The following is a 12,103-nucleotide window of genomic DNA, read 5'->3' as shown; positions in this document are numbered from 1 at the left end:
TACAAAAGAGAGGAAAGACTGTTTCGGATGTTGTATGGAGGTGTTTTGGGTGATGAGGCATAAACACAGACAGCTAGCCAGCTGAGAATACATGAAGGGACAGCTTTATTAGATTCAAGAGCCTGCAGGAGGAGAAGGGAGAATGAGGGCAGAGGTCTTGTCTCACCTAACCTAGGCTCCTGCAAGGGTCCAAGGAGGAGGTGGGGAAAGAGCACATGTGGGTCCTGCGTTCTTGCCTTTATTGTGACCAAAAAGGGAGGGGTGGGATTTTCCCATGGATATTGGGGATTGGAGGTTTCAAACCACGTAGTGCAAAAGCAGAAGTGGCAAGGGCCATTTGGGGAAGCTAAGGGCAGCTTCATTTCATCCAAACCACATGGGAGTACCTGCCTTGCTAGTAAGTGGTGTGGCACAAAAGGGTGAGGGAGACTTCTCAAAGGGGAAATGGCCTGAGTAAACAGGGGCCTGCCTACTGTGAGAGGAAATGGCTTGGGAAAACAGGGGCTGCCTGCTACAATAGTTTTGCTATAGATGGCCATCAAGTAAGAATACTTTGTGGGGGGGGGGGGGGGATATACCCATGGTACAATTCTTAATTTATGCAGGAGGTCCCTTACTTCCTCTGTGTTCTGCCTTTTTACCCCAGTTTTGGGGATGGGCCCTCTCCCCTTAAATATAATAGGACCCTGGTGATCATAAGGTCAGTTTCGGAGGTGAGAAGGTCCCCCAGGGTTATTTGTGTAACTTGGATTATTTGGCAATGCCTGCTATTTGTCTCATCTAACTGAAGCTTGCAAAAGAGTAGCCTCCAGAATAACTTCTTGACTCTATTTGATCTCTCTTAGCCACTGATACCTTATTTTTGTTTTTTGCTGTGAAGAATAACATATATACCAAAAAGCAATACATTTCGAAGCACACCACAGCAATTAGTCATGGAACAGATTTCAGAGTTTGGTATGGGTTGCATACAAATTTTAGGTTTTTCTTTCTGGCTGCTCCAAGACACTGGAGAATAAAAGAAATATCAATATAATGATTCAGGGGTCACATTCATTTGTAAAACCTATCTTCCCTTTTATAACTCCACCTTCTCCCTTGTCCACTGATGCCTTATTTCATTACACTTCTTACCCTCGTTTTGGTAGGAAGGTGTGTATCCCATGGTGCCAGGGCCAGACCATTCCTAGAAGCCATGCCTCAGGCCACTAGGGATATCTTCATCCCTGAATGTTATGTCCCATGCAGTGGGGAGGGCAATGATTTTATCTGCAGAGTTGGGCTTAGAGAGAGATAGGCCACATCCGAGCAACAACAGAGGCTTACTGGAAGCAATTCTTAGACCTCATCATGGGTAGTCCTAGCCTCTCCACTCCAGAAACCAGCCTCACGAGGGCACCCCCAAATCAAAGGTGTGGGCCATTTTCCCTGTTTTCATTTGTTAAAGCTGCCAGAATGCAATATACAAGAAATGGAACAATTTTTATAAAGGGAATGTATTAAGTTACAAGTTTAAGTTCGAAAACCATACAAATATCCAAATTAAAGCATCCAGAGAAAGATACCTTGACTCCAGAAAGGCAATGGGTCTGGAACAGCTCTGTCAGTGGGGAAGGCATGTGGCTGGCATCTGCTGGTCCTTTGGCTTCTGGTTTCAAACAGCTTCCCTTGGAGCATTTTCTTTCTGCATCTCCAAATGTCTCTGTCTGTGTCAGCTCTGGTTCCTGTCTAGCATTCTGCTGGATCTCTCAGCTCCTGGCATCTCCTGGCACTTCTGCATTTCCAAACATCTGTGTCTCTGTAGGCTCTGAGGCAACTGTTCTCCAAGTTTCAATGTTATCTCAGAGCTCTTTCCCTCTCCATGAGCTCTCTTAAAGACTTTAATAAACTAATCAAGACCCACCTTGATCCCCTCAAATTCAGCTTTTGGTTGTGGGTATGCACATGGATCGAGAAATTTTATTTCTGTTCTGGACCAATCTATCCTGGCCATGGCATCATGTTCATCTGCAATAATTGTAAGGTGTTCAGATTCTGTAAATAAAAATACCATTAAAAAAACTAAAAGGAGTGTAATCCTCACAAGAGCAGGTGGGCTACAGCATTCTGGAAGGCACCTGGTAAAGAGTTTACAGTGGGTAATTCATTTGAATTTGAAAAATGTAAAAAATGAACCTGTCAAGTACCAGTGAGAGCTATGAAATAAAACTATTGATGCAATGAAAAGTCTAAGAAATTAAACAGAAATGCCAAGCTAAATTTATAATGAACAGATTAAAGAAAAATAAAGAACTATGGAAAGTTCAGGACATCAAAGAAGTCAAGCAAAATATTCATCTTATCCAGGCTCCTCTTGTAAGCACAGGGAAGCAACTCAAAGAAAAAATGGTTTAGCAATTGCAACAGGATGTGGACACGGACGATATTTCTCAAAAATCTCACTGTAACCAGTGTGTTTGAAAATGTCTTCTGGAGTCTTGGAACTTTCTAAACTATTGTTTTATTTTTACCATAAGGTCACTCAAATGAAAGGTAATTAAAAACACCTCTTTCCTACATTGCTATCTATAACACATCCAATGTTATGGATGTTAGATTATATCTCAACTTTAAACCTTCACTGATAAGTTGTACTTAGATAAATCGTGAAAATTCTGTAAGTACAGAAGTGAACTGTGGGCATAAAATGGTCATATAATTTGGGTAGTGGCCCCCTAGGTAGCATTTATGTAATAGGGAATGACAAAAATTCATGGCTTCTGATACATAAAATAAAACTTCCTTTGCAGTAAATTACTCCCTTTATTAATGTTATAGAAGGTGAGATATAATAAGCAGTTAACGATCTGTATGAAAATGGGCATTAAATGATACTTTTATTTCTAAGATTTCCTGTTTTGGCTTCTGTGGTAGTTAGATTCAGTTGTCAACTTGGCCAGGTGAAGGTACATATTTCTGTTGCTGTGGACATGAGACAATGGTACGTGAACCTCATCTGTTGCTCATTACATCTGCAATAGGCTAGGAGGCGTGCCTGCTGCAATGAATGATCTTTGATTTAATTGGCTGGTGCTTAAATGAGAGAGCTCAATGTAGCATAGCCCAAGCAGCTCAGCACACCTCACCTCAGCACTTGCAGCTCAGCCCAGGCCTTTGGAGGTGCAGAAAGAAATCACCCCAGGGAAAGTTGTTGGAACCCAGAGGCCTGGAGAGAAGGCCAGCAGAGATCGCCTTGTGCCTTCCCGTGTAAGAAAGAACCTGAGTTGAAAGTTAGCTGCCTTTCCTCTGAAGAACTAATGAAATAAATCCCCTTTTATTAAAAGCCAATTCGTCTCTGATGTGTTGCATTCTGGCAGCTAGCAAAGTAGAACAGACTTGGTACTGAGAGTGGGATGCTGCTGCAGTTTGCAAATACCAGATATGTTGGAATGTTTTTTGGATGGATAAAGGGAAGATTTTGGAGGAACCGTGAAGAGAATGATGGAGAAGTCCTGGAGTGCTGGAAGAGGCTGTTGGTGTAAACGCAACCACTGCCAATCTGGACATAGGGGGACACAAAAGGGACAAATTGCAGTTTGCAGAGTGAGAACCATGGAAGCTCGGGTCTGAAGCCAAGAAACCTTGGCAAGGAGAGTGGACCCACCCATATACATGGAGAGGGTGAGTTTGCCCTGAGGGCAGAGGATGAGTCTCTCATCTCGTTGCAGTGGAAGAGTTGTGCCACCTCAGGCCTTTGAGAAGGTTCATCACACTCCTTGGGGACTGGGGAGAGCCTGGCTGCCACCACATAGAGGGGTTGAGCGTGTGCCCCGGAAATGGCATAGAGCCAGGTGTGGCCCCTATGTCTGGAGAGAGTGGAACCGAGAAAAAGGTGGTCTCCTTAATGTTCCCCGAGGTTGATTTGGAAAGAGGCGGGCCACTGCATAGGCCCTTGGAGAGGGTGGGATTGCCACTTTCTAAAACCAAAGGATGAATGACTTTCAGACTTTGAAAGCCAGTGGTATTTGCCCTGCAGGTTTTCCTTCCAATTTCCCCCTATGGGTCCTGTGACTGTCCTCCTTTGCATATATGCACAAGATAACTTGTTTTGAGAGTCATAGGTCCACAGCCAGAAGAGAATTTTTTGCACCTTAGTATTGTTTAAGGTGATGTGTATAGTTGCCAAGTTGACAAGGGATGGACATATGGTAGTTAGATTGAGTTATCAACTTGGCCAGGTGAAGTTACATAGTTCTGTTGCTGTGGACATGAGCCAATGGTACATTGAACCTCATCTGTTGCTCATTACATCTGCAGTAGGCTAGGAGGCATGCCTGCTGCAGTGAATGATGTTTGATTTAATTGGCTGGTGCTTAAATGAGACAGCTCAATGTAGCACAGCCCAAGCAGCTCAGCATACCCCACCTCAGCACTCGCAGCTCAGCCCAGGCCTTTGGAGATGCAGAAAGGAATCACCCTGGGGAAAGCTGTTGTAACCCAGAGGCCTGGAGAGAAGGCCAGCAGAGATCACCCTGTGCCTTCCCATGTAAGAAAGAACCTGAGTTGAAAGTTAGCTGCCTTTCCTCTGAATAACTAATGAAATAAAACCCCTTTTATTAAAAGCCAATCAGTTTCTGTGTTGCATTCTGACAGCTAAAAGCTAAAACAGCTTCCTAGCATCTTACATGAGCATTTTGCCCTCCTGAGATTTAGGCCTAATTATGTTGGACTGTTCTGACCTGGCTTAAGTGTTCTGATAGCCACTTATGGATGTTGGGGGTGAGCACTAAATAATCTTTTCCTGAAATGTCACTAAACTCTATTAATTTCCACTAACTCAATTAATTTCCACCAGGAGGTCAAACAAATTTTATTTTTCCAGTTTGGCACTAATTTAGAAGCAGATGAATCCCATTGCCTTTTAACATTTTTTAAATGTTAAAAAATGCAATCCCATTGCATTGTTTTCTTTACAAGAGCTCCTGTTGTTTTTGAAAATAGAGTTTATGCGTAGAGTGTTGGTTCATTATTTGCACATGAAATAAAATAATTTCTAAAGTGAAAAAAAAAAAAGACCTACCTTGAATGGGCAAAGTCACATTTCCATCTAATCAAAAGGCCACACCTACAACTTGGCACAACACATCTCCATGGGGTAATCTAATCAAAGGTTCCACCCTACAATATTGACTCATGATTAAAGGACATGGCTTTTCTGTGGTACACAACATTTTCAAACCAGCACAATTCCCTATGGTAAAGAGGGTACCCAGACAGGAAAGTTTAATAGTTCAATTTTTTTCCCTTCAGACCCTCAAGGAACTCTCCCAATACCTTTTAATTATCAGCCCACCATAGTTTGAAATGTAACCAGGTATTACCTTAAGCTATACAGAATTATAAACCCTCATTCCCATTCTGGGCTTCAGCAGTTTGGGTTGTTGAAATGAGCTATCCAGACAGGTTGATTCATATTGTATGTTATAGAAAAATTAGGTTCTAGACATAATAAACCTCCCTGCCTTCGGTTCCACATAGCAGGTGAAGCTCCAGAGTACATACACTGTCATCCTTTACCCTGTACTCTTACCCACCCCAGACCCAGCCAGACCAGTCTCGATTTTATTTCCAGTTGAGGACAGATCAAGAAAGTCCTGAAAAAAAGAAAGTGCTGAACTTTTCTTTTTGGGGAGCTTCTTGATGATTGATAGAATTTCTTTACTTGTGATGTGTTTATTGAGGTCATCTATTTCTTCTTGAGTCAATGTTGGTTGTTCTGGCCTCTCTAAGAAGTTGTCCATTTCATCTACATTGTCTAGTTTATTAGCATAAAGTTGCTCATAGTATCCTCTCATTATCTCCTTTATTTCTGTGGAATCAGTGGTTGTGTCTCCTCTTCATTTGTAATTTTATTTATTTGCATTTTCTCTCTCTCTCTTTTTTTTGTCACTTTGCTAAGGGTCCATCAATTTTATTGATTTTCTCAAAGAACAAACTTCTGGTTTTGTTGATCTTCTCAATTGTTTTCATGTTTTCAATTTCATTTATTTCTTTATTTCTTCCTTATTTCTTTCATTTTGCTTGCTTTGAGTTAGTTTGCTGTTCTTTCTCTAGTTCTTCCAAGTGAACGGTTAATTCCTTGATTTTTGCTCTTTCTTCTTTTTTCATTTGGGATTTAAGGCAATAAATTTCCCTCATAACACTGCCTTTGCTGCAGCCCACAAATTTTGAAATGCTGTGTTTTCATTTTCATTTGCCTTGAGATATTTACTGATTTCTCTTGCAATTTCTTCCTTGACCCACTGGTTGTTTAAGAGTGTGTTGTTGAGGATCCATATATTTGTGAATTTTCTGGCACTCCACCTGTTATCGATTTCCAACTCCATTTCTTTATGATTTGAGAAAGTATTTTGTGTGATTTCAGTCTTTTTAAATTTGTTGAGACTTGTTTTGTGATCCAGCATATGGTCTATCCTTGAGAATGATCCATGAGCACTTGAGAAAAAGGTGTATCCAGCTGTTGAGGGGTATAGTGTTCTATAAATGTCTAAGTCTAATTTGTTTATTGTATTATTCAAATTGCTGTTTCTTTATTGATTCTCTAGCTAGATGTTCTATCCATTGATGGGAGTGGGGAATTGAAGTCTCCAACTATTATGGTAGATGTGTCTATTTCTCTTTTCAGTGTTTGCCTCATGTATTTTGGAGCACTCAGGCTCTGTGCATAAATATTTATGATTGTTATGTCTTCTTGTTGAATTGTTCCTTTTATAAATATATAATGTCCTTCTTTGTCTCTTTTAATTGTTTTACATTTGAAGTCTAATTTGTTGGATATTAATGTAGCTACTCCTGCTCTTTTCTGACTATTGTTTGCATGAAATATCTTTTCCCAACCTTTCACTTTCAACCTATGTTTGTCCTTGGATCTAAAATGAGTATCCTGTAGAAAGCATATAGATGGATCCTGTTTTTTAATCCATACTGTCAGCTTGTATCTTTTGATTGAGGAGTTTAATCCATTAGCATTTAGTGTTATTACTGTAAAGGTAGTACTTTTTTCTACCATTTTGCTCTTGGGATTTTATATGTTATATCTATTTTTTTCTCTTTTTACCTTTACTGATAGTCTTCATTTCTACACTCTTCTCCAAACCCCACACCTCTCTTGCTTGTCTTTTCCTATCTGCCTATAGTGCTCCCTATTAGTATTTCTTGCAGACTCAGTCTCTTGGTCACAAATTCTCAGTGATTTTTTTGTCTGAAAATGTTTTAATTTCCCCCCCTCATTTTTGAAGGGCAATTGTGCTGGATATAGAATTCTTGGTGGGCAGTTTTTCTCTTTTAGAATCTTAAATATAGCATACCACTGTCTTCTTGCCTCCATGGTTTCTGCTGAGAAATCTACTCATAGTCTTATTGGGCTTCCCTTGTATGTGATGGATTGCTTTTCTCTTGCTGCTTTCAAAATTCTCTCTTTCTCTTTGACATCTGACAATCTGATTAGTAAGTGTCTTGGAGTATGTCTATTTAGATCTATTCTGTTTGGGGTACACTGCACTTCTTGGATCTGTAATTTTATTTCTTTCATAAGAGATGGAAAATTTCAGTGATAATTTCCTTCATTAATCTTTCTCTTCCTTTCCCCTTCTTTTCTCCTTCTGGGACACCCACAGCATGTATATTTGTGCACTTCATGTTGTCGTTCAATTCCCTGAGTCCCCGCTCATATTTTTTCATTCTTTTCCCTGTATTTTCTTTTGCTTATTGGATTTCAGATGTGCAGTCCTCCAGTTACTAATCTTTTCTTCTGCCTCTTCAAATCTAATGTTGTAGATTTCCATTGCTTTTTTCCCCATCTTTTCTACTGTGCCTTTCATTCCCATAAGTTCTGTGATTTGTTTTTTCAGACTTTCGATTCCTTCTTTTTGTTTGCTCATTGCCTTCTTTATATCCTCCCTCAACTCAGTGATTTGATTTTAGATGAGATTTTCCATGTCTGTTCAAACATCCTTAATTAGTTGTTTCAACTCCTCTATCTCATTTAATTGTTGGTTTGTTCCTTTGACTGGGCCATATCTTCAATTTTCCTAGTATGATTCATTATTTTTTGCTCGTGTCTAGGCATTTGATTTCCTTAATTAGTTTATTCTGGAAACTGTTTTCACTCTTTTACCTAGGATTTTCTTGTTGCATGGCTTTGTTCTCTATGTGTTCTTTGACATTCAGTTCAGCTTATTCTAGAACTCTAGCATAGGTTTTGTTTAATAGATCAGAATTTTTCAGTTCTCGTTTTTCTATTTCTTGCCTTGCCTATTGGAGCTATTTTTTTTAGGAGGATGTACTTAAATATTATAATCCCCTGTCAGATTTTTCCTGCCCAGTCTGGCCTCCTCTCAGGAAGAAAGAGTCACCTGCATCAGTTTTCCTTGAGGATGAGACCCAGCAGGTTGACAGACTTTCCTATGAGGCCTCTAGAATCTGTTTTTCCTCTCTTGCCCAGTATGTGGTGCTTGTCTGCCTGCAGTTTCCCTAAAAATATTTTTATTGATAAAACAACATACAAACATTCTTAACATACAAACATTCCATACATGGGATACAATCAGTGGCTCACAATATCATCACATAGTTGTGTTTTTATCACCATGATTATTTTTTTGAACATTTGCATCACTCCAGAAAAAGAAAGAAAAAATAAAAACCTCATACATGCCATCCCCCTTACCCCTCCTTCTCATTGACCACTAGTATTTTAATCTGCTAATTTACTCTAAGCTTTGTTCTTCCTATTATTTGTTTTTTATCCATATTTTTCACTCATCTGTCCATACCCTAGATAAAATGAGCATCAGACACAAGGTTTTCACAATCACATAGTCACATTGTAAAAGCTATATCATTTTACAATCATCTTCAAGAAACAAGACTACTGGAACACAGCTCTACAATTCAGGTATTTCCTCCTAGCCATTCCAATACACCATAAACTAAAAAGGGATATCTATATAATGCATAAGAATAATCTCCAGGATAACCTCTCAGCTCTATTTGAAGTCTCTCAGCTACTGATAATTTCTTTTTTTTCATTTCTCTCTTCCCCTTTGGTCAAGAAGGCTTTCTCAATCCCTTGATGCCAGGTCCAGTCTCATTCTGGGATTTCTGTCTCACATTGCCAGGGAGATTTATACCCCAGGGGCTCATGTCCCACGTAGAGGGGGTGAGGGCACCAGGCAAGGGTTTTTAAAGGAAAAGAAAAAGATTACATGAGTTGTTTGTGACTGATGGATATTGGGGGCCCTTCAAATATCCTTTGGGTTAGATAATTTCCTGAGTTCCTTATCTTGTGCTTTGGTTCTGGTGTCCAGCTGTCCTCCTGGTTTTGAGGAACACTGTTGCTTGAGGCATCGCAGACTTTGGCAGTTTGGAATAGTTGGCTGAGACATGCATAACCATTAGCCATTTTAAATCTCTAGCCATAGTTGCTCTATTTTGTTTTCTTTCTTATGTTTGGCAGTACTTGGTTGTGGAGTTCCAGAGCAGATTCAATAGAGTTATCTGCATCATAAAGTTGTGGCGTGGGCCCTTTTAGCTCTCTTCCCCAGCTCCACTCACTGACACAGTGAGTCCCAGCACTAGGCCACCCTTCCTGGTCATAGGCCACGCTTAGGGACTGGGTCCCAGTGTGTGGGTTGGGTACCCAGCTGGGAACCACCCTCCACAGCTGAGGAAAATTAAAGAAGACCTAACTAAATGAGGAGCTATCCCATGTTCATGGACTAGAAGACTCAATATTATTCAGATATCAATTCTCCCCAAAATAATCTATAGATTCAATACTATCCCTATAAAGCTCTCAGCTGGGTATTTGTAGACATTGACAAACTGATACTAAAATTTATACGGAAATGCAAAGATCATAGAACAGCCAGCCACATTTGTACCAGAGTTGGTCTATTTGACCAACAGAATACACAGAAGTGATGGTATGTTATGTCTGATATATATGTGTGTGACTTTATTCCTGGACTCACGTTCTCTTAGACTACTCACCCTGAGGCAAGCCAGTTGCAATGTTTGGAAGACATGCCAGAAGCCCATGGAAGGCCCACAAGGCAAGGAGTTATGGCTACAGATAAGCATATGAATGACCTTGGAAGCTGGTCTCAACTGAGGCTGAGCCTTGGGTAGCTACATCTCCCTCTGACATCTTGGCTATGACCTCATGAATGATCCCAAGTCAGAACCATCCAGCTAAGCTGTTCCTGAGCTCCTGTGAGATAAAAGACATTTGTTTCTTAAACCATTAAATTTGGGGTAATTTGTTACACAGTAATAGATAAATAGTATATACACTCATCAGGGATTCACTGCAACAGTTATTCAATCACAAAGGCCATGGTCCAGACGGGGCTACTACAAGTGCTTCAGCTATCCATATCACAGAAAAACCCAAGGATTCTGTTTCTTATGATTAGTATCAGAAATGGGATTCTGGCCCTCCTCTCCCCTCTTTGTCCGCCGGCCCGCCATGCGGCGCCCACGCCCCGCAGCAGCCGACCTGCCTGCCCTCCTCTCCCCTCTTTGTCCGCCAGCCCGCCACGTGGCACCCACGCCCCACAGCAGCCGACCCGCCTGCCCACCTCTCCCCTCTTTTTCCTGCTCCGGCGGCTCTCCAACCACCACGGTGCCCTCTTCCGCCTTCACCGGCTCCTCTGCCACCAGCCTCGACAGCCTTGCCACCCTCACCTTTCCTCCTCCAGAATAGCTACTGGGGGAGTGGAGACAATACAGAGCATCTCCCGGAGCCACGACGGAGATCAAAGGGACGGCGTACCCCATCCTGGAATGGCTGACTGTCTGGGAGAACCAGCTCCGGTGAGATCACCGAGGGGTGAGGGCTTTCCTGGGCGGGACGGCAAGCGGCCAGAGTCCCTCCCTTCCTCCTTCCCAGGTCAGCTGGCAGAATTGGGCAGGCAGTCACCTTGGGCCGCGGTGGCTGGCACCCCCACCACGCGAGGCCCCCCAGACCAACTGACAGAGTTGGGTCGGAAATCCCCAGACTGCGGAGAACGGTGACCAGGGGGTCCCTTCCAAACACGTGACTCCCCGGTCCAGCTGGGAACAGTGCACTTTCCCGGGCTGCGACAGCTGGCGCCCTTCCGCCACGCTTGGCACCCCGGGCCGACTAGGAAATTCGGTCGGGCGCTCTCCCGTGCTGTGGCGGCCGGCAACCCTCCCCGCGTTCGGACCCCCGGGCCGGCTGGCACTCTTCCAAGACGCTTCGGCTGCCGAACCTCCCCTATGGCAAGAGTTTTCCAGAGTTAAAGGACCCACAGCAACTTTTACTGGTGGATCCCGTAGACAAACGTGTGCCACGAGCGCCACCTACTGGGCAGGATAAGAAAAATAGAACCCAGAGATTTCACAGAAAAATCGTTCAACCTGTGGGGTCCAACACCCAGGGAAATCTGAATAAATGCCCAGATGCCAGCAGAAGATAACAGATCACGCTCAGAAAATTGAAAATATGGCCCAGTCAAAGGAACAAACCAATAGTTCAAATGAGATACAGGAGCTGAGACAACTAATGCTGAATATATGAACAGAAATGGAAAACCTCTTCAAAAACGAAATCGATAAATTGAGGGAGGACATGAAGAAGACATGGGCTGATCAAAAAGAAGAAATAGAAAAACTGAAAAAACAAATCACAGAGCTTATGGAAGTGAAGGATAAAGTAGAAAAGATGGAAAAAACAATGGATACCTACAATGATAGATTTAAAGAGACAGAAGATAGAATTAGTGATTTGGAGGATGGAACATCTGAATTCCAAAAAGAAACAGAAACTTTCTGGAAAAGAATGGAAAAATTCGAACAGGGTATCAGGGAACTCAAGGACAATATGAACCGTACAAATATACGTGTAGTGGGTGTCCCAGAAGGAGAAGAGAAGGGAAAAGGAGGAGAAAAACTAATGGAAGAAATTATCACTGAAAATTTCCCAACTCTTATGAAAGACCTAAAATTACAGATCCAAGAAGTGCAGCGCACCCCAAAGAGATTAGACCCAAATAGGCGTTCCCCAAGACACTTATTAGTTAGAATGTCAGAGGTCAAA

At 41.9% G+C, this 12,103-nt stretch overlaps 1 pseudogene; it reads left to right on the top strand.

The window, feature by feature from the left end:
- Positions 1–531: 531 nt before the first annotated feature.
- LOC143662455 (putative ribosome biogenesis protein RLP24 pseudogene) lies at positions 532–2,460 on the top strand (annotated as a pseudogene).
- The last annotated feature ends 9,643 nt before the right edge of the window (positions 2,461–12,103 follow it).

This window comes from Tamandua tetradactyla, chromosome 18 (genome assembly GCF_023851605.1).
Source record: "Tamandua tetradactyla isolate mTamTet1 chromosome 18, mTamTet1.pri, whole genome shotgun sequence".
NCBI lineage: Eukaryota > Metazoa > Chordata > Mammalia > Pilosa > Myrmecophagidae > Tamandua > Tamandua tetradactyla.
This window is presented reverse-complemented; position numbering and strand designations above follow the sequence as displayed.